Here is a 25,093-nt window from a genome sequence, read left to right as displayed (position 1 = left end):
CAAACTGTTCCAAACTCTGCCTGTTACCTGGTTCCAAAGTCACTTCCATATTTTCAGGTATCTTTTCAGCAGTGCCCCACTCTACTGGTACCAATTTATTGTATTAGTTCGTTTTCATGCTGCTGATAAAGACATACCCAAGACTGCATAATTTACAGAAGAAGGAGGTTTAATTTGACTCACAGTTCCATGTTGCTGGGGAGGCCTCACAATCATGGCAAAATGTGAAAGGCACCATCTTACACCACAGCAGGCAAGAGAGAGAATGAGAATCAAGCAAAACGGGTTTCTCCTTATCAAACCATTGATTCTGTGAGACTCATTCAATGTAAAGAGAACAATGCAGAAAAGACCAGCTCCCATAATTCAGTCACATCCCACCAGGTTCCTCCCACAACATGTGGGAACTGTGAGAGTTACAGTTCAAGACGAGACTTGGGCAGGGACACAGCCAAATTGTATCCATATCTAAGACATTGATGTGTTCTCTAAACCTCTCTGATTACATTATTCCTTTTTCACCCCATGAAACACTGATAAGATGAACAACAGAAAATGACTCTGCTTAATGGAGAATTGCTTAAGAAAATAAACAGGCGATCCCTAAATGAAGTAAAGAAAATTAATTTAGATTGGAATGCTATATTTATGGCCATGATGTTGGCAACAACTACTAGATAAGTTCTCTCTAGCCAAGTATTTCTATCTGCTCTTTTGTTAATTTCTGGACAAAAAGGTAGTTGGGTCATTTGACATATTCAACTTTATAACTAATCTAAATCAGAATCTATAATTTTCTACCTTTTTTCCATAAGGTCAAAGAAACTCACAGAATTTAAACTCTGTGTATATTATCTTTGCATGAGAGTAGATGCTGTCCATAAATAATAATATATTATGGCTGTATATTCTAATATCTTAAACCTCAGCTACTTTATTAATATGGAGTCATGAATTTAATGTCCTGTCAAATACTTCTAAAGTTTTCATTATACTAAATCTGTGTAAAATTCTCAGATAAGACATAGAGTATTGTGTTGTGGATTTCTTAATCATTTTTAATAATTTTTAAATAAATGTATGAAGTTCAGAAGTTCCATAATTAAATACAAATTCATTTTTTGAGATTACATCTGAAATATGAAATACTTATTTTGAAAACAATTTGGTTGAGTATTTTGAGAATAAAATATTAATTAAAAATTTTGTCTTGTAGTTTGTTTTCATGGGCCCGGTGTGGTGGCTCACACCTGTAATCCCACCAATTTGGGAGGCCAAGGTGGTTGAATCACAAGGTTAGGAATTTGAGGCCATCCTGGCCAGTATGGTGAAACCCCATCTCTACCAAAAATACAAAAATTAGCTGGGCTTGGTGGCGAGCGCCTGTAATCCCAGCTAGTCAGGAGGCTGAGGCAGGAGAATTGCTTGAATGAGGTTACCGATCGTGCCACTGCACTCCAGCCTGGGCAGCAGAGCAAGACTCTTGTCTCAAAAAAAAAGTTTTCATACGTTATGAAATTATTTAATTATCTTAATGCAGTAATATAATTTCTAACATATACTTATTTAATAAGAGTTATATTAAGTTGCATTAGAATATTTGAAATGTAAGCTGTTTATCATGTTACTTAAAACCCATATTCATATTAAATTTTTTTTGTAGAGACTAAAGGATCTCAACACAAGATAATTCAAAGACATGTTACATTGATAATTTTGTAGTTATATCTATATCTTTTTATTAAGAAAAACCCATATTGACTTACTCTGGATGGTTCAAAGATCTGAACTATATGCAAACATATCAATTTAAAGATTAGGAGCCTTTCCTCATAAAAAGATAAGATCATAATGTGAACAATGATGTTTTATACCAAAAAGTTTCTTCGAGTTTATCATTATCTTTTGAATTATACAAATATTCATACCATATTTTCACTTTAGGAGGAAAAGATAAATGTGGAGATGAATCGAAAGACTCTGTATTTGGTAGAAAAATACCAATAGTACAAACGTCACATTACTCAAGTGTTAGTTATGTTCAGGTGATAATTCAAAGAAAAAAAAATTTAGTGTAATACATCCTTTAAATTGCTTTAAGTTAGCTTATAATTAGCAGCTCAAAAACATTAAGAACATCAATCAAAAGCATAAATGGGGAAAAGAATCCTTCAAAGAATAATACCATCAACAGAAAGAGTCTAATCTACATATTAGTCTGAATCTCCACCTGACACTGTTACTTCTAAAGTCTAAGTTCTGAAAATAATTTTAAAGTCTTTTTTGGTTGCTTCCTTATAACAGCACCTAACATAATATAGTGTGTACAGAGCCATTAAAAAAATGTACTGGCCGGGCGCGGTGGCTCACGCATGTAATCCCAGCACTTTGGGGAGGCCAAGGTGGGTGAATCACGAGGTCAAGAGATCGAGACCATCCTGGTCAACATGGTGAAATCCCTTCTCTACTAAAAATACAAAAAATTATCTGGGCATGGTGGTGTGTGCCTGTAATCCCAGCTACTCAGGAGGCTGAGGCAGGAGAATTGCCTGAACCCAGGAGGCGGAGGTTGCGGTGAGCCCAGATCGCGCCGTTGGACTCCAGCCTGGATAACAAGAGTGAAACTCAGTCTCAAAAAAAAAAAAAAAAAAAAAAATGTACTGAGTAGAGAATTCACACTTTCTAGAACATGGCCATAATATTTATTCTGTGTTATAATGGACTTGAAACCCATAGATATTTTATCAATTCACCTTCAGGGCAAAGTGTATGGCTTACTTGCTGTAATATAAAACTTCCTTTTATATAAACTCTGTTAAGGAAAAAAAGAAATTCATGTGCTTGGTTATTACAAAAAATTATTTAATGCTTATTACCAAAATCCAATTAATACTTTGGGAAGTGAAACAACAACACATTGTTTTCTCTTGGCAGAGCAAAAAGAAACAGAAATTTACTAGTTTAAATGTTGCATTTTTAAAACATTCTAATAAATTCTCAGATTTTCCTTAAAACATTAATGCAGTAATTTGTATTTATTTCATTTATCAATAGTCTAACATAAAATTTAATCTCTGTCCAAAGTCCATACTATGAAAGTCTAAATTTCAGGGCTGGTGAGGGGAGTTGTCAAGGGTTATATTCCATCTAACCACCTTGACATTTGCTGAATACAAAGTTTGACTGTTACCCTCCTTTACAAATAATTCTCAGATGTGTGGCGGAAATGAGGGAGAAAGGTAGCATTTAAAAGTTAATGGTAATAGAAAGGAAAAAAAAACGTTTTTCACTTATGAAAAGCAGCACCAATAATTATTCAATGAATTTGGAAATCAACTCCAGCAGAGAAGTATATGAGATTCCTGCTGATATTGGTCATCTGAGAAACAATGATTTATTGCTATTTGGTATATGCTTACTTATGTGAATACAATTTTCCACTGTGGAATCAAAATAAAGTAAGCGTTCCAACGGCTTGCAAGGTTTCTTCAAAGAGACGAAGAGAAACAAATGGGGCACTAATGAATGCATTTAGCAAAGCTGATTTACTCTGTGACTGTGAAGTGTACAAGAAGAAGAAAAATATGCAGTGGGGTTACCTTAACCAGTTTTTATTTTTATGATATGGAGAAGAAATGATAAAGGCTATATCTATGGAAATGATAATTTAGAGCAACATCAGAAACCATTGCTTTTCAATCTTTTGCTGTCTCATGCTGAAAAACTCAAATGCTGGTAATTCAGATTTAAATACGAGTTCATGTCGATGATGAGCTGTTTTATAGATGTAAACCACTGACTGTAATTTCTCAGACTGGGAATCTCTCCTAAAAAAAATCTATGGTGGCAAGTGAGTAATTGACCAGGGGTAAGAGTTTATTTCCAGGGGAGGTTTTACTGCATTAGAATTTAACTTCCCTGTATTTTCTCTTATCTTGATCCTCATTTTTCTCAAGTGTAGATATACATTTAAAATTCAAGTTTATAAAAAGCCTTAAAACTTCCTTTTATATAACAACAACAACAAACCCATCTTGGAATCACGAGCTAAGTGTAAAACGATAATGATTCTCACTGTAAGTACATAAATGATTAAAATTCCTATTTTATTCATATGACATAGTCATGAAAATATTATTTGCAGGTATTCTGTATAAACAGAGAATGCCTTTTAAAAAGACAGTAGGTGGTAGGAAAAACAAGTTTATCTTGTCATTCCTAAGTTATTATTAATTTGTACATGGATATATAAATTGATACATGTCTGTGGCTGTGTATACAGCAGACATATGTAGGTAAGTATACATATATATTTAAAGATTGAATGTAATCTATTTTGTAGAAAACATTAGCTAGGCAAAGCGAAAGAAGAGATAGAATAATGTAATGTAAAACAACTATCTTAAATTTCTTTTCATTCAAACTTTTCCCAAATCTTGGTTGCTAAGTACTCATTTTAAAGTAATTTTCTTAACTTTCTATCAAAAAAGATTTTTAATGTTTTTCCCCCTTGTTATCCAAATTACTTGGGAAACACTTTTGTCCCGGGTATAACATTCTAAAATTATTTTCTCTGCCTTCTTTGCTCTTAACCTAAATATGGGGGAACCAACTTAAGTCATTTTATAATTTTCTTCTGAAAATATCTTTCTTTTTCACAGGCTGATATTAACCAAGCAATGAAATAAGGTACATCATTTTCTTCTGTATGTATTGGTTCAGATAAAAAGAAATTAGTAATTGTCTTAATGACGTGCAATCTAAATGTTATGCCTTCGCTATGAAAATTTCATAGTAATATTATGGCTAGACTAACAATAAAGATTCGTAGATCATTCATTCTATATTTAAAGGTTTAACTCCTTTCTTTATGTAAAGCTTTAGTTTTGGGACTCCTCAAATAAGAGAGATGATTACCAGCCATTCAACTAGATATTTTGAATCATTAAAATCCTTGAATTTTTCAGCTTCCATAAAGTGATTGGCTTGCACAGAAACATTGGGAATATGACATAGCAGTAGATTACCTATTTCTATTTTCTATTACCTGTATCCTTGAAAATTGTGGACCAAATTATCTGCTAGGTGTTGTTTGGCTCTGACATTTGTAGGCAGAGTGAACGATTTTGGATTAGAACTGTTGTTATTAGAAGAAACTTTTTGAGACCTGTCACAGTAGGGTTTAACGGATATGTTATTAATGGGGAAAATGTCCATTTTCAAAACCCCTAAAGCCCAAACCTGTTTTGGGATTCTGTTTGTTTGTTTTGATTTTTGCTGCTAGGGCAGCCCCATGGGGCCGCTTACTAGGCTGTAGCACCTCCCATTCTCTCTGTTTATTCTAGTTGTGATGGCACTTCCAGCGGAGAAGAGCTAAAATTAACAGACAGCAAACCAGACCCCCTGCCATCTCCAGAGGCCCAAATGCCAGGAATCTCAGAGAAAATTGTCAAAAATTTCAGATATTAAGGGAGAGGAGGAGAGCACAAAATAAACTAATGAAGGGCCCAGGCTGGAGAACCAAGGGGACTTTTGAGAAAAACCTAAATGAACACCTCCATCTGTTGAATCTTATGGTGGACAAAGCATTACATTATGTTGATTATTTTATTTAATCTCTACCATATGAGTTATGACTGATCGTGATGGCCATTTTACAGATAACAAAACTGAGGCTTAGGGAGGTAAGTGGCAGAATCAGGATTCAATCTTGGTAGATTTTTACATACATAATTATTATTTTTTAATGTAAAGTATATCACATTATTCCCTTCCACAAAAACCTCTCCAATGGTTTCTCTGCAACTTAAAATAAAATCAAAGCTCCTCATACATAGCCTTAGATGATTTTGTCCCTGTATTCTCCTCACCAGTCTAATTTCTTCAGTCTTTCAGCTCAGCCAAATATTTCCCTTTCCTTCTACCAGCGCTCCACATTTATTCGTCTCAGGACACTTGACCACGCTGTCTTCTCCTGGGTTTCCTCATGGCCATCTCCTTTGGTAAGTTTCCTCTCAGCTTACATGATATATTTTAAGAGAGAATTTCCCTCTGTAATCCAGCACTTTGGGAGGCTGAAGAGGGCGATCACCTGAGGTCAGCAGTTTGAGACCAGGTTGACCAATATGGTGAAACCCTGTCTCTACTAAAAATATAACAATTAGCTGGGCATGGTGGCTGGCACCTGTAATCCAGCTACTAGGGAGACTGAGGCAGGGGAATCACTGGAACCCAGGAGGTAGAGGTTGCAGTGAGTGAAGATCGTGTCACTGCACTCCAGCCTGGACACAGCGAGACCATGTCTCCAAAAAAAAAAAAAAAAGAGAGAGAGAGATTTCCCTGACTTTCCTGAATAAGACCTCCAAGGTTCTCCCCATAGGTATCATATTTTGTTTTCTGTCCTGCAGCTCTCACTTGTGATTTTGTATTGTTCATTTTCAGGCTCCCCGTACTCCCGAATTACATTCCATGAGCACAGTGACTGGCTTGTTTACACTGATGTCTGCAGCACCTGTAGCAGGGCCAGGCACAGAGGAGGTGTGCAAGAAGTAATTTTGGACAGATTAATTTAGTCCTCACAACAATCTTTTGAGAAACATAGGAGGCAAGCTTACAAATGAATTCTCTACTACTCAAACCACAGAGCCTGCCGCATGGAGAGGAACAATTAAAACAAACCCAGAGGCAAAATCATGACCACTTTTCCATAAACTGACGCTAGACCCTCATCCCTGCCAGAAGTTGTCTTAATGAAAGGCATTGATTTTGAAGAGACAATGGCTGGTTGCAAAGCAGGTAAAACTATGAGAAAGCTTAAAAAGATATTTATAACATAAGATTTCATTCAAGAATTCCATTTATAAATTTGCCGAGAGAGAGAAAAAAAAAGCACATGTGTATAAAAATACTTTGTGGGAATGCAGAAAGGGATGGATTTAACACTTGGAGGACATTAGGACGTTACTGATGAAGAAGGACATTATTTTTAATAGCGATGGAACATATTCTCAGTGAACTACCATAAGCTTCAAGAAGCCCAAAAGAACAAAACATGAAAACAATCTTGCATGAGGCTCTGACCACTGTGAAGAAAGAGAAGAAATATATTCTTTTCTATGCACTGAGCGCAGCCTCGATTGAACAGTTATTCAAGGTGGACATCATTTATAAAAGCAACCTGGGATATAGAAAATGCTTTTTTTTTCATTGTTCAGAGTTTTATACTAAAACAAGGCTACTCAATTTTAAGATAAGATCAAATACATCCTTCAAGCCTTCAGTATGACACACTGTAAAAGCACTGCAGGCAAATTAATCATTTTACTTTTTGCAGAGGCACATGTGAAATTTCATATTCTTCTTTTTCAATTTCAAAACTCTGAAGTAGTCAAATTTGAATGAGCATATGTAATATAAAAAAGGAAGAGAGAAGCTTACCGTTCTACTAGCACATTTTAGGTATACTATAAATGAGTGCTGCTGATTAATATTAATATGTAATAACATATTTGAAGTCCAAAATGTTATTTTTAAAAAAAACACAGTAGCATTCTTTAAAAATTTAAATAACCTGTAAAAGTTTGCAAAACAAAATGTACCTGAGTAAAAATTGGTTGTATTTATCCAAACGACAGGGTTACTGAGGCACTTAAACTTTATTGCTTTAGAAGCAATTTGGATCTGTTTCCTACTAATCATTTCAATGTAGCCATAATAGAACGAGTAATTAAAGAAAGAAACCTTACAATCTATGGGGGAGACAGCCTGATCTCTGTATCTACAGCATTTTGCTTTCTATAGAAAGAAAATATTTATTTCAAATTGAGATAGCAAAAGACTTGTACAAATTAATAATAATAGATAAAAAAAGGGAGGGGAGAGAGAAAAAATTCTGAATTAGTAAATCTAAATGGAAAAATATACTAGAACACCAGAGGCTGAAACCAGGAATTATTATTGTTGGCTATTTTCTGTCTTTATTTTTCTGTTTCCTTTCTTTCTTTTTTTTTTTTTTTTCTGAGATGTTCCACTCTTGTCGCCCAGGCTGGAGTACAATGGGGCAATCTCAGCTCACTGGAACAACCGCCTCCTGAGTTTAAGCAATTCTCCTGCCTCAGCTTCTCAAGTAGCTGGGATTACAGGTACCCACTGCCATGCCCAGCTAATTTTTGTATTATTAGTAGAGATGGGGTTTCACCATGTTGGTCAGGCTGGTCTCGAATCCCTGACCTCACGTAATCCACCCACCTCATCCTCCCAAAGTATTGGGATTACAGGAGTGAGCCACTGCACCCAACCCACCTCTTTCTTTTGGTATTTTTGTCTTTCTTTTTTCTTTCTCCCTCCTTCTCTTCCTTCCCAATTTATTTCATCCTTTCTTTTTTCTTTTTGAAAATAAAAATTGAACACACGAAGGCATCCTGACCACGTGTTGTTCTTTCACCACTGCCATGTTGCTCACAGTGCCCCAGCTGGGAAATGACATCTAGAGCACATCTGTCCTTGCAGTTTTTATTCTAGGATCCTGAAAGGACAAGCTATTTATGTGACTCATGGAGCTTTTTGTAGTGAAAATAATGTTTGAGATGATCAATTCTGTATCAAAAAAATCCACAGCATATGTTGTTGATTTTTTTCTTCTAGAATTCACCTTGCTGCTAGCCTTCCAAATTCTTGATAAACATTTGCTGATAAACTCTCAAAGTAAACACAGATCTGATGAAGAAATAGCTCAAATTGTTCAACAACTACCCATGTTTTGATAGATCTGACAGATCACTTCCGTTGAACACCAAATTAGTGAACTACGAAATGGATCCCAATCACACCAAAACAGTTAAGAAAGAAGCGGTGAAATGAAAGCATTACCAAAATGCTTAAATCTAGATTTTTTTTTTTTCCTTTTTGAGACAGCATCTCTCTCTGTTACCAGGCTGGAATACAGTGGTGCAATCTTAGCTCACTGCAACCTCCACCTCCTGGGTTTAAGCAATTCTCCTGCGTCGGCCTCCCAGGTAGCCAGGACTACAGGCATGCTCCATCATATCCAGCTAATTTTTGTAATTTTAGTAGAGACAGGGTTTCACCATGTTGGCCAGGATGGTCTTGATCTCCTGACCTCGTGATTCCTCTACCTCAGCCTCCCAAAGTGCTAGGATTACAGGCATGAGCCACCATGCCTGGCCTAGATTTTTTCTTTTTAAAGGTGAGGTGTCACTATGTTGCCCAGGTTGGCCTCAAACACTTGGGCTCAAGCGATCCTCCCACCTCTGTAAGAATTAAAGAAAGAGGAAACAAACATGAAAGGTGGCTTGACAATCAAGGACAGGTTTATTTTAGAGAAAACAAACCTGAGAGGGGCAGCCTCCTGAATAGCTGGGACTACCAGCATGCACTACCACACCAGCCTAGGTATTTTTAAATAAAACTTTTGTAGGATTCTTTTTTAAAATACTATTGTGAAGAAGTGCACATATTTGAAGAGATGTTTTAGTCCCATTTTATATTGCATGGCTCATATTAGAATTCAAGAAAAATATATGTTCAAAAAATCTTTAAAATTTATTTTTAATTAGAATTTTAAAGAGAGATTGACTGCAGTATACTCCTCTGTGGCTTAGTGTCTGGGATCGGTGTGAGATCCAAGGGAGTACTGGTTCTTAGATTTATTTTGAAGCCAATTCCATTTCCAATAACAACAGCGAGGAAGGTGGCAGGATATGAGAATGAATATAATATACATAAAACCCCTTATTCACAAAATATTCCCAGCTCCTCCAATTGTCCCTCATTTTCAAAAATCACACTATCATTAATAACAGCAAAAATAATGCTAAAGGCAGTACTACCAGCAATAATAATAAAGGATTGAGCACTCACTGTCAGGCACTCTGCTAAATATTTGACAGGGATAACCTCAATTTTCACAACAGCCCTGTGAAATAGCTGTCACCATCATCTTCATCATCATCATCATCAACACAGTTATGTTATAGTTGAAGATACTGAGACACAGAGAGATTTAGTAATTTCCCATATTTATACAGTTATTAAGCTGTAGAATTAAAGACTAATAGGATATTATACCTGTGTGTTTTGCCTTATTTCTACATAAAATGCACAAATTCTCAGGAAGATAACCAAACAACATCTAAGAGGAAAATACAAGAATGCATATCAAATATTAAAAGCTGTATGCTTGATTAAAGAGAGAGATTAAAATTTAGAAATTGAAATTTGCATTAGGATAGTACCAAGTGGTAAGCCCTCACTGAGTGCTGTTTGTTATCACGAACTCATTTAATCCCAAGGACATCCTAGGAGCGGGGAGTTATCTCTACACTTACTAACGAAGGTGCCAGAAGGTCAAGACACTTGTTGACCTCAGAGTCCAAGCTCTTACCAGCATGCTCTCTTGCCTCTCAGAAGGCCAATTCACACTTTTTCTTCCAGTTTATTGGATTATTTCCTTTGATTACCCAGCTTGTTTTATCAGTCGCAAGAACTGCAGTTTTATTCTTCCCTCATCTGTCTCAGGAGGAGTTAAGTGGTATTTAGAAATAACTCATAGATACTTGGAATTCTCATATTTACATTTTCAACACTTACAAATAAATTTTTCAAACTGCAAAGCAGGTACTGTAACCAAACATATAAAGCCATCTATATTCCACTTGGACATTAACATGAAATTGCACTGTGCAAAACCTTATGATAACTACATTTCATTGGCAAATATTTATTGCATTTCTGATATACTTATAATAAAACAGCTTAATCCATCATTTCAACTGATATGGATGCATGATTTTTGCTGTAGATTATGATGCTTCCTTTATGAAACATTATAACTCTCAGGGCTGAGTGAATGAGGTTAGAAAAAAAACCCCAAACCTGCAAGAATAATATTTTCAATGATTTTGGAATAAGTAATGTGCTAACAAGTGTACAACCCTTCATGCTCCAAGATGAACAGAAGATTTTTTTAACATAAAATGCCAATTTCATGTAATCAAAACATGACTCTCACAAAACAAAACAAGATGTAATTTTACATTTCTGGGGGGAATATTAAGAGCCTTTAAAAGATGTCTACTTTAATTGTATTGAAAGGTGAAGCATTCTTCAAGGATTGTTCTCCCATTATAACTATCTGGATACAATTCTGATCACAACAATTAACAATAAAGGTGATGAGATTGCAGCAAAATTATTATAGTTTTCAATATTGGGAACGATTTAATAACCCTAGTTTTATTATAAAATGGAAATCTGAGCAGAATTTCTTCCAGAGTGTCTTGAGGTGGCTATTTTCTGACATTAAATGACATGATTTCTGAAGATGAATAAATAGCAGGCCAAGCCCTGAAAGAGCTCACAATTTCTGAATGTGTGTTTGTGCAGAATGGGACGGGGGGTTGCTGGAATATATTAATTTATTTAAAGTGCTCTAGGGCTGCTGCAGAAAGAAACTGATTTATTCTGCCTGGGGAAGCGAGGCCAGAAGAATGACTGAGAGAACAAGACAGTCGTATAGGTCCTTGAAGGACGTATGGGGTGGGGCATGTTAGGTCAACACATTCAAGGGCATATGAAATAAAAAAGGAAGTCCAGAATAGAAAATTAGTGGATTTGCTGGCCAAAGACAGATATTTCTGCTGGGATAGAGGCAGAGAAGCAGATTTTTTTTTAAAAAAGTATTTTCAGTTGACAATTTATAACCACACAAAGGATTTGTACTAAAGAGATAATCTGAGGCACTACAAAGTACATGGGATTTGGGACAGCTAACATTAAGGCAGGACATTTAAGGGGAAGAGGAGGTTTCTTTGCTGTGGTAGACAGTCTCTGGCGGGAAGAAAGGCGAAAATGGATGCCCCACATGAGACTCATAAAATAGTTACCCATGAATTTCAGAACACTTGATATTGAACTTCACTTGCAACTGAGGATGAATGAAAATGATTCCAGACTGCTAACATAAAGCAAAACATATCCTAGAGATAGATGTGTCTTGTTTTCTCAGTATGATACTTAAAGAAGACCCAGGCTATTGTTTTCCAGGGTGCACAACATGGGAATGCTTCAGTGGCGAGGAAGAGCAAATGTTTAAGGACAATTATTAAAAGGGGAATTATTTACTCTGTGATGTATCAAGGAGGCATTTTTAACTCTAGGCACATCAATCCTTCAATGTCTCTTTCCCGAATTTGCATAAACACTATAATTGACAGCTTATTAACAGTTCATTAAGAACACTAAAACCTTGTGATAAACAACAGCCTGCCAACAGCACAGTGGACAGACTATCTAACCATGCATTTTATCCGCCTCAGAAATCAACCCAGTTTACCAACAATAAGTCCAAAAGGTGGCTTTGCTAATCGATATTTTCATACAGACAAGCGCTCAAACATAGCGCTGCAAAGCCCTCATTAAGCCCTGATTGGCAGTTAATCTGTCTTTCAGCCAGCTAACTTTGCTGAGTAAATGTACCCATGACCCCTAAGAATGCTAAAATAACTTTATTTAAATAATTGCAAGTCTTTGGAACATCTCTAAATCATAAAAAGAAAATGGAAAAAAAATAAAAGAGAATGGCCAACACTATCTGTATTTTTGGTTTGTTGCTAAAAAGAAAATGGTACAGTATCAAGTTTCATGGGTGGCGTTTTCTGCTTAGTCGGAAATGGAACATCTTCATGATTGCAGTGTGAAATATGCTACACAGGAGTCAACACTGCACAACATGGACAAAACTATTGGTGTTTTCCTGGTAAGAGCGCATCATAAAACTACTGGATGTTGTCTTTCCTTATCTTTGGAAGAAAGCCTGATTATAAGCTCATTTCAGCTGAACAAATCTTTCTAGACTTCCTGCTGAGCAGGGCATTTAAACTTTCATGCAGAGAGGTCTTCATTTTCTGTACCCTGACAGCGTAGGCTCCTTGTAGCTCTGGCATCGGGATTCACATGGAGGCACTGGGACTCACGGAGGCCTTACGTTAAGGCATTACACACTCCATTTTGCATTTTTCTTTTGGAAATAGACATCAAATTGACTATTGCCATCAGTGCCATGTATCTTATTAACTCCGAATTCTCCCTACCTGGAGTTGTCTTCTCGCAGCGAAGGGAAATGTAAAATAAACATAAGAATCATTCTAGAGAATACTCCAGTATGGACAGAGAGGCTGCCTGATAAATTATTGCTGCAAAGCTCTTTTGCAATGTAAGATATCAAGAGTTGAAATCTCTTAAATTGTTAGGCGTATACCTTTTCACCTATTCGTTTGGGCCACTGGAGGTCCTAAAGGCCCACAGCTTAAGTCATGGATAAGTTGATTTGCGTGAATAATTAGATCTCCTGGGATGCTGACTGGAGAAAATGAGAAATTAGTATGTTGAACTGCATATTGTGGACTTCTGAAATATTCTGAACACTGTAAAATTGCTAGCCACATGATTTTTTGGTTAGGATATGAGGTTGCATCCTACTGAAACAGAATAATTGCGCTACTTGTCAAACTACCATCACCACTACTACAAATGCCAAACAAATACGATGCTGACTTGAAAATGTCATAATGTTATCCTATTAATGGAGAGGGTAGACATACCTTCTTCAGAATACTACCAGCTTGGCACTGTGCCTCATGTCTATAATCCCAGCACTTTGGGAGGCCAAGGTAGTGGATCATGAGGTCAGGAGTTCAAGACCAGCCTGGCCAACATGGTAAAACTCCACCTCTATTAAAAACACAAAAATTATCAGGGCATGCCGGTGGGTGCCTGTAATGCCAGCTACTTGGGCAGCTGAGGCAGAGAATTGCTTGAACCCAGGAGGCAGAGGTTGCAGTGAGCTGAGATCATGCCACTGTACTCCAGCCTGGTCGAGATAGTGAGACTCTGTCTCAAAACAAAAAAAGAATATTACCAACAGAACGGTGTGATAAGGAATTTTATACATACTAGCTCATGCTGTATTCACAAGAATCTTATGCAGCAGATGTTCCTATTGTCTGTTTTATAGGTAAGGATACTGAGGTTTACTATGAACTGTCTAGGAGTCCACAGATCTAGTGGATGTGGAAGAACCATCTTAAGTCCAGTTTATTAACCTGCAACATCCACACTCTGTCCTGCCCCATTAAAACGCCCATTGAACATATCATCACATATTCACCGGAGCTCCTGCTAGAAGTTCAAAGAGGAGGCCACTTGTTGAGCAGAAGCATGGCTCTCTTTAAACACTTCAGCGACAACACCCATGCCAAGTCTGGTCTAATCTCTAGTTAAATGGAGCTATAATAGGCACTTAATTTAAGTTAGCTGATTGACTGAGGACAAGGTTAACATGCGTACAGCGGAAATGTTAATTTCAATATAAGTGACTACTCTATCAGAACAATGTTTTATAAAACAAGCATTAATATTCAAATATAATTATCTTTATTGCTATTGTCAGAAAAACAACACTGAGTAGCATGGATCAGTGGCCTAAGTCAGACTAATATTTCTTTTGAGGTGTCAACAACATAGGATTTTTGTTCCATATGAGGTTAGTTAATTAGCAAATACTCTTAAGTTTTAGCATAGACATATTACTGTTTAACCACGGCCTCAAAACACCTTTACAATTTCATAAGCCTTTCCCAATTCTTTCTATGCTGGTGCCTCCAATCCCAAATGTTAAAGTCCTTTCTTCTCTAATTAATTTAGCTTAGGCTTGTACTTCAAAAGCTGTGTCCACATTTTCTACTTGGTCTTTAAATCACAACTGAATTCATTCATTCCCTCACTCATTTCTTTATGCAATAAGTATTTTGAGTGTGTACAACATATCAGGCTTAGTTCTAGGTATATTAGTAAACAAAATGAAGACTCCTGCCACCATGGAACTAATATTCCAGTAGGAAGAGAGAGATAAAAAGAAGAAATTGTAATAAGGGAGTAAATTCTACAGTAGAGAAGGATGGTACTATGGGAAGAAGACAAAGAGTATCGTGGTGAAATGGGGTGGGGAGTTGCAAGTTTACACAATGGTCAGGGTAGGCCTTATTGAGAAGGTGACATCTGAACTTGAAGGAGACAGCATTAGACATGGAGATACCTGGGTTAGATATTTCAGGCAGGCAGAATACTTAGTGCAAAATTCTCTAGGATGGAAATGGGATTGGCTTCTTCAAAGACCACATGGCTGGAAGACAGTGAGTGAGAAGAATACAAGTAGGAAGTGAAGTCATAGAACTTCCAGGGGTCCTGGGAAAGAGTGTAAAGCCCACTCCACTCCACTTGCCGTCATACTTATTACCAGCTATGCATGTCCTCATTCACAGTACACTATAGAGGTCACCAACCAGGAGTCCACATAATTCATTTGGTCCCAGAAAGCTGTAACAATTTAACATTATTTAAAAATCAGATTTTTTTTTAAATTGGACTTTCAGATTGTCTAGATAAATTAGGTCTCATAAGTACAATTTCCTTCACAGAGGGTAACAATAAGCTCTCTGCTTTTCACAGACACATGCTTTCCAAGTTGCAAAATACTTTGCTTCCAGCTTCCTGGAAGCAAGTGGTCACCAGGAATTTTGGTGACCCTTTGCAAAGTATAAAACTCTATACCTGTTTACATCTTTTCCTTTTGCTTTCTTTTATTATTTTAATGATTATTCTTACTTCTAAGTTTATTTAATTCTAACTCTGTTTATGCCAAATAAATTCTCATTGAAATGTTCCAATCATGCTCTCTGCTGCTGCAAAACCCTGGAATGCTTACTAGATTGATGGAACTTGGAAGGTGGAACTTGCTTACTATTGGAAGTCTTCTCTTGCTACTTATAACCTGTCTTTTTAGTTGGACAAGTTGAACAACTGATTTTAGTTCAACTGAGGGCTGAGTTTTCCCTTTTGGGATCATCTTAGCCTCATAACATAGGTATATTTATTTTTGATTTACTGAAGAGAAGTTGCATAACTCATTTAAAAACACAGCAAAAGTAATGAGTAAATCCAGAACTGGAGCTTAGGCCTGTCTGACTCTAGAATGGATGCACTTTTCATAGTGTTAGTCAGGGGATGTGTTGAAAATATATCATGGAACTTTTAAAAGGCCACCTCTTTGTTTCAGTCATTCTGACTTGGCAGGATTTTTCCAAAGCCTAAGTGGAATGGGAAAAGATGCTGATGAAAATGTATCTTTCTAAATACCCATCTACCCGACTATCAGCTTATTTATTTATTTATTTATTTACTTTGAGATGATATCTCGCTTGGTCACTCAGGCTGAAGTGCAGTGGCACAATCTTGGCTCGCTGTAACCACCGCCTCCCAGGTTCAACGATTCTCCTACCTCAGCCTCCCAAGTAACTGGGATTACAGGGGTGAGCCACCAAGCCCAGCTCATTTTTTTAATTTTTACTAGAGGCAGGGTTTCACCAAATTGGCCAGGCTGGTCTCAAACTCCTGACCTCAAGCGATCTGCCCACCTCAGAATCCCAAAGTGCTGGAATTACAGGTGTGAACCACCTTGCCCAGCCTTCAACATATTTAAATAATTATCTTTATATATACATATAAGTTTTCGTGTGTGTGTGTGTGTGTGTATATATATAGTATGTTGTATTTTTTAATATAAAACATACACATCAGTATATATATATAATTTTAAGTTTAGGTTGCTTAGTATAGCTATCTACTTTGATCAAATTAACATCTCAAAATGCTTTTATTAGATGATAATGTTTAAACTATCTTGAAGCAATTATAATTTTTTAAGAGACAGACACATTTATATATATATGATAATGATTCATATTTATTCTTGATGTCAAGGGATAGGATGTCATTTCCTCACTTCAACCCATATCACTAACTGCTTTTACCAATGTTGATTTCCCCATCCTTGGCTTTTCAAAATAAAATGAAACAAACCGTAAGAATAATGAACTCTTCCTTCTTCCAGCAAACATACTCTTGACATTTTTTATGGAACAAAATGTTATAAAAAGAAATGTAAAGATTGAATCTAATATTAATCACATAAAGTTTTAAAAGTATCCAAAATCTTTATATATTCCTGTTGGTCACAGATTCTTTATTGTTTGTGTCTTGTTCAATGTTCTGGGCTACTGCTCTATGGTTAGGAGCTTGTTTGCAACACTTAGCTTTTCCAAGTTTCATAGTAGAAGACAACATAATTTTCCTGTGATTTACCAAATGTGAATATTAAAATATAATATAGCACGAAAGTCATCCTTACAAAATGGAACAATTCGTAAGTTGGATGTCCACCTTCATTAGGGACTGTAAATGCAGAGTATTGTATTGAAGAATGGAAAATCTTTTGATTCTATACATTTCTCCAAAGTTTTGGGTTTTTTTTTTTTTGAGACAGAGTTTCGCTCTTGTTGCCCAGGCTGGAGTGCAATGGCACGATCTCGGCTTACCACAACCTCTGCCTCTCAGGTTTAAGCAATTCTCCTGCCTCACCCTCCCACGTAGCTGGTATTACAGGCATAATTTTATATTTTTAGTAGAGATAGGGTTTCACCATATTGGTCAGGCTGGTCTTGAACTCCTGATATCAGGTGGTCCACCCACCCAGCCTCCCAAAGTGCTGGGATTACAGGTGTGAGCCACCATGCCTGGCTCTCCAAAGCAGTTTGATTGTGGTCTAGGTGAGAATGTACATGTACAAGCACAAATATTAAGTGACACATTATTCAATGCAAATTGATGTGCAGTAAAATTAATACGGAAATGCCAAATGAAAGGTGGGGTCAGTCTCTGAATGTACCAAAGGGGAGGAGGAACACAGATTATCAGAAAAATGAATATTGAATGCAAATTCAAACCAGGGGAGCAGCAACACAACCACATGTAGACAGGGCGCCAGTGTTCTACGGTAGTGGATGGTATCACTACAAAGTCAGACAGACCTACTTTTGGACCCTGGCGCTTCCTCTTACAGCTTCACTTTGGTGGGCATGTTGTTTCACACCTCTGTTTCTTTGACTATAAAAAGGGAATCACACCACTTACCACATATGAATGCCATGATACTTAAACTAGATAATGTATGGAAAGCACTTAGCACAGTACCTGGCACAAAAATTTATAAATTACAATTATAACCAGCCAACGATGTGTGCTAGGGAAAGGGTAAAAGAGAGGAGAGAAAAAGCACATACGTTCTGTAGGCTGGAATAAGAATAAGCAAAAGGCCTCATGTCACAGGGAGGAACTATGAGGGGCTATAATAAAAATTTAAGAGATCCATCTGGCAATTCTGTATATATATATATATAGGCTCTACTGGTCTGGGAAGAGATGGCAGAGAGATGGTCTAAGAGAGGCGCCCTGCATTCCAGGTGTAGAATGATGGAAGGGGCCAGGGATGGAGGCTGGAGAAACAGAAAAGAAGGGGTGATCTAAGAGCCTGTGCTGGGAAGGAATCAGCAGGTGCTGGTGATCGATTAGAGTTGGAAGGTGAAGGAGGAGAGTCAGAAATAACTCCCAGATAGGCGTGTTAGTGAGCTGGAAGGACACTGGTGGCAATAACAGAAATGAAGAAGTGATAGACACTCTTCTATTACCTTCAAAGTGAAATGTCCAATTACAGGGTTACTGAAGAAGTGCTTCTAAATTTGTAGTTCTGGGTAATTAAGATTAGGGACATGGAAAAGGGGCTAAGACATCAATTAAGATCCTAAGACAATAATAGATTCTCTTTGAAATGTTGATATTATCAGTGGATAAAAACAATGACTACAATGAGAGAAGCAAAGAAAAACAAAACAACCTATGCTTGGAATCATATGACAGTCCTGTTTGAGAAGTAAAAGGGATCGATTATCACAGAACACTTCTATGGCCAGCTGAAAGAAAAAGAAGTAGTTGTCTGCACGAATCTGGTTTGGAGTTAGAATGTCGGTAAGCATATTCATTGTACTGCTGAATATTACTGTAGCCTGGCAATCATAAAATGAAAAAAAAAAAAAAAAACCAACAGCAAGAGCGTAATTCTATTAAAATAGTTGTACTGAGGTGACTTCACAGTTACACATGTTTTGGTAATTCCGCAATAAATTTGCCCTAATGTGGTGTCGTGCCAATATTTGCATTGCCAACTGCTGTCATCATAAGCCTTTTAGAGGCATCTGACAGTCCGTTTATCTTGCAAATCGTTGCAGAACAAACAAACAGAAAGTAATGTTATATTTTAAGTTGCTTAAAAACTACTTGCAATTAGAAGCCCTGTATGTATTTAAATCAAAACAACCCCAGCAATGTTTTCAGGATTGCTGTAAATGCAGTACATGGATGAGAATTTACAGTGTTCCATAACAAGGGAAATCGTGATACCAGATTGCATTTACTTTTATCTTACCCAAAGTAACATTATCTTCAGCAACCATTAAAAAAACAGCACTATCATATAAATCTATTTAAAGGAATTGGCACTGTTACAATAAAGGCATCCATGCACTAGCTTATTCCCTGAAAATCATCCAAATGCCAGTGGCTAAGAAGTGAGACTTTTGATTTCTTCCTGAATTGCCACTAAGCACCCCCTTCATTCTTACACACATATTCCTCAAACTATGTCAAAAGCAGGAACAAATTTCCTAACCCAAACTGAAAAGTCCTTGGCTCTCCAAATGACTATAAATTGCATGGCTAAGTGCATATGGCCACAGGGCTGTCACAATTACTTCTCCTGACAATTCATCATAGCATACTAATTCTATAATATCATTACTGCGTCTCTTCTCACTGTACTGATCCAGCCAGCTAATTTAATCAACTAATAATAGATTCAGAAATGGATGCAAGGGGCCCTAGCACTTCAAATTATATTACTAGAGACGTACCATGGTGAAGAGGATACATTCCTCACCATTCAACATAACCTCCAGAAGTTAGATTTTTCAAATAAGATGGGTGAGATTACTGGTAAAGGTTTCAATTGAAAATTTCAACCACAGAATTTTTTTTCAAAATTAATACTTTTTTTTTTGCTTCAACAATGTCAACAGAAGGAAAAAAAATCTTATTTTCTAAGTGCAGCTTTCGCTATGGATATTAATAAGACACAGGAAATTCAGAAGTTTTCGTAAAACTAGGAGAAATCAGAGTTCTATGATTAACTGCAAAGTAAGCCATTCAAGAATGGACAATTAATTTTATTAAATTTTAATCTTCTCTGCAAATGTCAATGATAATTAGAAAACATTATTCTTTAACATCACAGTCCATCTTGCATGTCATGAAGAGTAATAAGTTAATTTATTATGAAGGAAAAATAGCCTGAAAACATAATGCTAGAAAGTATACAACAGGTAAAATAAATGCTACAAATATGCATATATCATTTATTTGAATGTAAAGTTAAAGCTGTAGTCAGTTTTTTTTTCTTTTTTTAAGAGTCACTTATTTGAAAGAATGATACAATTTCCCTCCAGCACCGTTCCACGAAAAGGGACTTACCTATCTATCCTACAGTTGAAATGGCGATAGACAGAAATGTTTCTGTGGCAGACCTGTCAGTCAACTTTGCACCTAGATTTGCTTTGCAATTAACATTTGACTGAATGAATGCTGCTCTTTGAGTACTGGCAAAATTCTCTACCTCTTGAGACTTCTGAGGAAAGAGAACAAACCTGCAAAGGAGCTTTTCTCACCAAAGTCTTGAAGTTACCACCCACCTGATAGAAACTTATAATACAATAAGATATATTTGGTAAAATATTAACTGATGTACCAAGGTGATAGTTTCCAAGTACATTATGAACATCTGAATATCTGATTCTTCCACTTGATTTTTTTCCACCAACAGAAAGGATAACTCTTGCTCCTCTAGATGAAGCAACGTTCCCAGAGGCCCAAAGATGAGTGGTCTTTAACCAGCAGTGTGGGTGCTGGAAATTGACCTCAGATGGGTTACGTTTGATTAGTACCTCTTATTGCACATTTAAATCATCTGTTAATGTTTTAAAATCAGGAGACTTCATAGAAAGATCTGTATGTCTCACTTCTATTGCAAATCCCAAGACCTGATATTTTCATACACCCAGACACAACAATCAGATAGAGGAAGCCAAGAAGTGGGTGTACTCTCTCTAGCGAACCAGCGCCCCTAGTACTTCTGTAAATCATTCCATAAGTCACCCTAAATCACTGGCCGAGGGTTATCTTTTGGTTTTCACCTCCTGTCAGAACCAGTTTTATCCATTTTGCTATCGACATTCCCTGGACACACCTGTAGCTATTAAAATTTTCTAATTTTCCTTATTCTAATCAATTTGTTTAGGATCCTTTCATGGTAAAGATTTTTATAAAACAGATGTTCACCATAAGATCATGGTTTCTTTTTGAAAAGATGCTTTTAGATTTTCTGAATATGGTAATTTTACAAGATCACTTCATGCACTTAGAGATATCAACCTTAAAATTCCATGTGGAATTGCCTACATCAGAAAATTTATAGTAAAATGTATTTCTACAAAAAGTCAGTATCAACCCGGTATGAATCTTTCCTCTGTTAAAAGAGAAAATGAGAAAACTGTCATCATGATAATGCTTCTGTATAGTTATTTTGAGAAACAAGTGTAAATTCAGTAAAATGTCCATCCAATGTGACCCTTTGCTAAATGTGATTCAAACCATGTTTGCCTAGCCTAAATGCAAGGCATCTCCGTGACACTGTAATATAACAAAACAAATAATTTTGCTTTCATCAATATACAACAGCTTTGTTCATTATTGAGAAACGTTAGGTGGTAAAGTATTGAGTGCTATGCATTTTATGCTTAAATCAATGTACTGTCTTGCAGTTATGCCACCTAATGTGTTTTTAAGTCATCCGCTACAGAGATCAATGTGATTCTTATTTGATATTCAGTGTTAAGTTCAGCCTCATAAATTTAGAATTGCGCTCTGTTATTTTGATGGTTATATATTAACCACGTACTGAAAGTTTTATGATTTTATACTCAGCCTGGCTGTAAATCATACCCGTTCTATACGTAAGGCATAGGGTCTGGCTTGATTTTTATTGCTCTGCTCAGAAGGAAACGGATGGATGGCTAGATATTTGAGGGAGGTAAACCTACAATGTGTTTGGATAAATACCTCAGGTATGTGAGCATTAAAGGCATGGTTCAGAAAATTCAAATTAGACATCTCACTGCAACGAGCCTCGTGGGCATGGATAATAATGCAATAGCAAGGTGTCACAAATTGGCAATCTTTTATATTAGTACCCTCAGTAGCAGGGGCTTTGACCTCACACAAGTTTATCCATGCTCACTCTGTGGTGAGTTAGTCTGACAAACACAGCTCCACGCAGGCTAAATACAGAGAATAAATTGAATACATGGTATTTCATTACTCAATCAGAGACCTGCATATTATTTCAGAGATGAAGAAAAATAAGAATATATACTAACATTATTCTTGAAACAATGAACTAAGTTGTAACACTGTAACAGATTCAGACCGACATAGAACAACTTAATTAGTAGAAAACAAATAGAACTGAATTAACACTCATCATCAGGGCCAACGAAATTAAAAAAAAAAAAAACAACCCAGGGTAAAGGCTTTTGAAAATGATGCCAAAATAGTGCAAAATTAGATACAACAACAGTGTGTCTAGATAACTGGTATTCCTCAATTAAATGATAGATATAGGGCCAAGGTAGATTTCTAATCCTTCTTTCCATTGAAAGAGATTAACATTTGGCAGGGTCTCAAATACGCTCTCTGAAGATTCCAATTCAGTCCCTTTGCTATATTTTTTATCATATATCGAAGTCACTTTTTTTTTTTTTTGCTTTTGATGACATATTTTCAGACTCTACATTCATCTCCTTAAGTTAAACATGTAACATCTTAAACTATGACTAAACTGACAGACATGACAAAACATTTCAAAGGGAGTTATGCAAGGCTGGGCCAAAAGTTTGATCAATTTTGATTTAGCAGCCTTTAGCAGAAATGCAACAGCCACTGTTTCTTCAAACCATTGGAAAACACAAACGGCCTAACCTTTCTATATTCCCTAGCATAGCTTTTTCTTGATTCCTGATTCAAGGGAGAACTATGCCTTAAAAAGCATTCCATAATTTCCTTCACTTCTAAGACTGAGTAATAATCTTATGATGGTTAAAAAGAAAGTGCCTTTGCACACAAACCTGGGTGGTGACGTGTCCTCCAGTAATCATGTTTCTTACTGAAAGGTATCTGTGAAGGTTTGGGGAAGGCCATCTTTCAAACATTTCAGAAAAATAAAAAGCATTTGCAAAGGTTGTATTTGGTTAACAAGATTGACATTACTCTAAGTCAGTGTTCTTCACCCTTACAGTAACTGGAGAGCTTGTTGACACACAGATTGTTAACCCAAGTTTCTTTCTTTTTTTTTTTTTTTTTTTCAGAAAAACTCACTCTTTTTGTCCAGGCTGGAGTGCAGTGGTGTGATCTCCGCTTACTGCAACCTTCATCTCGCGGGTTCAAGCAAGATGAACCCGCCTCAGCCTCCTGAGTTACTTAGATTACAGACACGTGCCCCAACGCCCAGCTAATTATTGAGTTTTTATTAGAGATTGTGTTTCGCCGTATTGGCTAGGTTGGTCTCAAATTCCCGACCTCAGGCTATCTACCCGCCTCAGCCTCCCAAAGTGCTGGGATTACAAGCACGAGCCACCGTGCCCGGACTGCTAACCCTACTTTTGATTCAGGTGGTCTGGGGAGGGGTCTGAGAATTTGCATATCTAACAAGTCTCTCTCTTTTCTCCTCAGACCATAATGCTGCTGCTGTCAGGATCCCACTTTCTGAACCATTACTACAAACACTTCCTAGCTGCTCCTGTTCCTCTTTGTTTCTGTTTCCAAAAACAAAACGTGGTTCAAGTCTAAGAGCTTTGGCGATTCTAAAAGCCCACGGGAACCAGATGGATCCAGGTGGTCTGCCAGAGCTACACAAAGTTTCAAAAGAGCTTCTAGGTGAACCCTTAAGTCCCACGGTACTCAATTTGATAGCTAGAGATTTCTGTTCCAATCCAGCACCCAGAAAACATTTCCTTGGTGAGCTCACTGATGATGTCTTTTAACAAAATACTTGCATGTAAGTAGTAAGCACTTTTCTGACATTTACATTTCTTTTACATTTCTAACGTTTGTCCTTTTCTGCACATATATAGTTTGATCAGCAGTAATTCAGTCAAAACAGATGTATTTAGACATGGATATGATATTGTAAGTTTGTAGATCTTGTAAATAAAACACTTAATAAGCAAAAGATGGCAAAGTTAACCCCTGATTGTTTCAGGTGCAGTCTATACATTGATGATTATTCTTGCCAAATGGTTTGAGTTTTAATAACATGATTTTTCAGACCAACAGAGTTATTAACGTTTCCTAGATTACTTCATAACTTAAACTTCTTCAAATCTGGAATCCTGTAAAAGATATTTTAAGCTAAATCATTAAATTGCTCCTCATTCTCTCTCTCTCTCTCTCACACACACACACACATACACACACACGCATACAACTTGGATGACAAATATTGTAGCCTTTGGAGACTGATAAGTTAGACCAGCTTCTTGGTCTGTCTTCTAACAATGATACGTTATCTCTTTCAGTTAAAAACTCAGGCCAGACACCATGGCTCATGCCAGAAACTGTGGCTCATGCCTGTAATTCTAGCACTTTGGGTGGCTGAGGAAGGTGGATCATCTGAGGTCAGGAGTTTGAGACCAGCTTGGCCAACATGGTGAAAACCCCATCTCTACTAAAAATACAAAAATTAGCCAGTCATGGTGGCAGGTGCCTGTAATCCCAGCTACTCAGGGGCTGAGGCACAAGTATCACTTGAACCTGGAAGGCAGAGGTTGCAGTGAGCTGAGTTCGTGCCACTGCACTACTCTAGCCTGGGTGACAAAGAGTGAGACTTTGTCTCCAAAAAAAAAAAAAGACTCAACATGCTTCAAAAAGGTTATGCTTTTGTTTATGTTTCATAATTAAAGTGTAAAGAAATATTTTTTTCAAAGATTATGTGTTTATTGGGCAAAGAAATTTATAATTG

General features: G+C 36.8%; 1 protein-coding gene and 1 long non-coding RNA gene across 18 annotated transcripts in view; both read right to left on the bottom strand.

Annotated features, from left to right (window-relative positions):
* The window catches only part of TENM2 (teneurin transmembrane protein 2), a 3,966,312-nt gene that overhangs the window by 830,641 nt on the left and 3,110,578 nt on the right, over positions 1 to 25,093 (bottom strand). The gene's annotated exons all lie outside the window — the stretch shown is intronic.
* Positions 1 to 25,093, bottom strand: part of LOC118151654 (uncharacterized) — a 57,311-nt gene that overhangs the window by 4,417 nt on the left and 27,801 nt on the right. The window contains exon 2 of the long non-coding RNA XR_013530751.1: positions 1 to 25,093. This exon is cut by the window's left edge and continues 4,417 nt beyond it; it is cut by the window's right edge and continues 26,949 nt beyond it. This is a non-coding gene — a long non-coding RNA (uncharacterized LOC118151654).

This window comes from Callithrix jacchus, chromosome 2 (assembly GCF_049354715.1).
Source record: "Callithrix jacchus isolate 240 chromosome 2, calJac240_pri, whole genome shotgun sequence".
Taxonomy (NCBI): Eukaryota; Metazoa; Chordata; class Mammalia; order Primates; family Cebidae; genus Callithrix; species Callithrix jacchus.
This window is presented reverse-complemented; position numbering and strand designations above follow the sequence as displayed.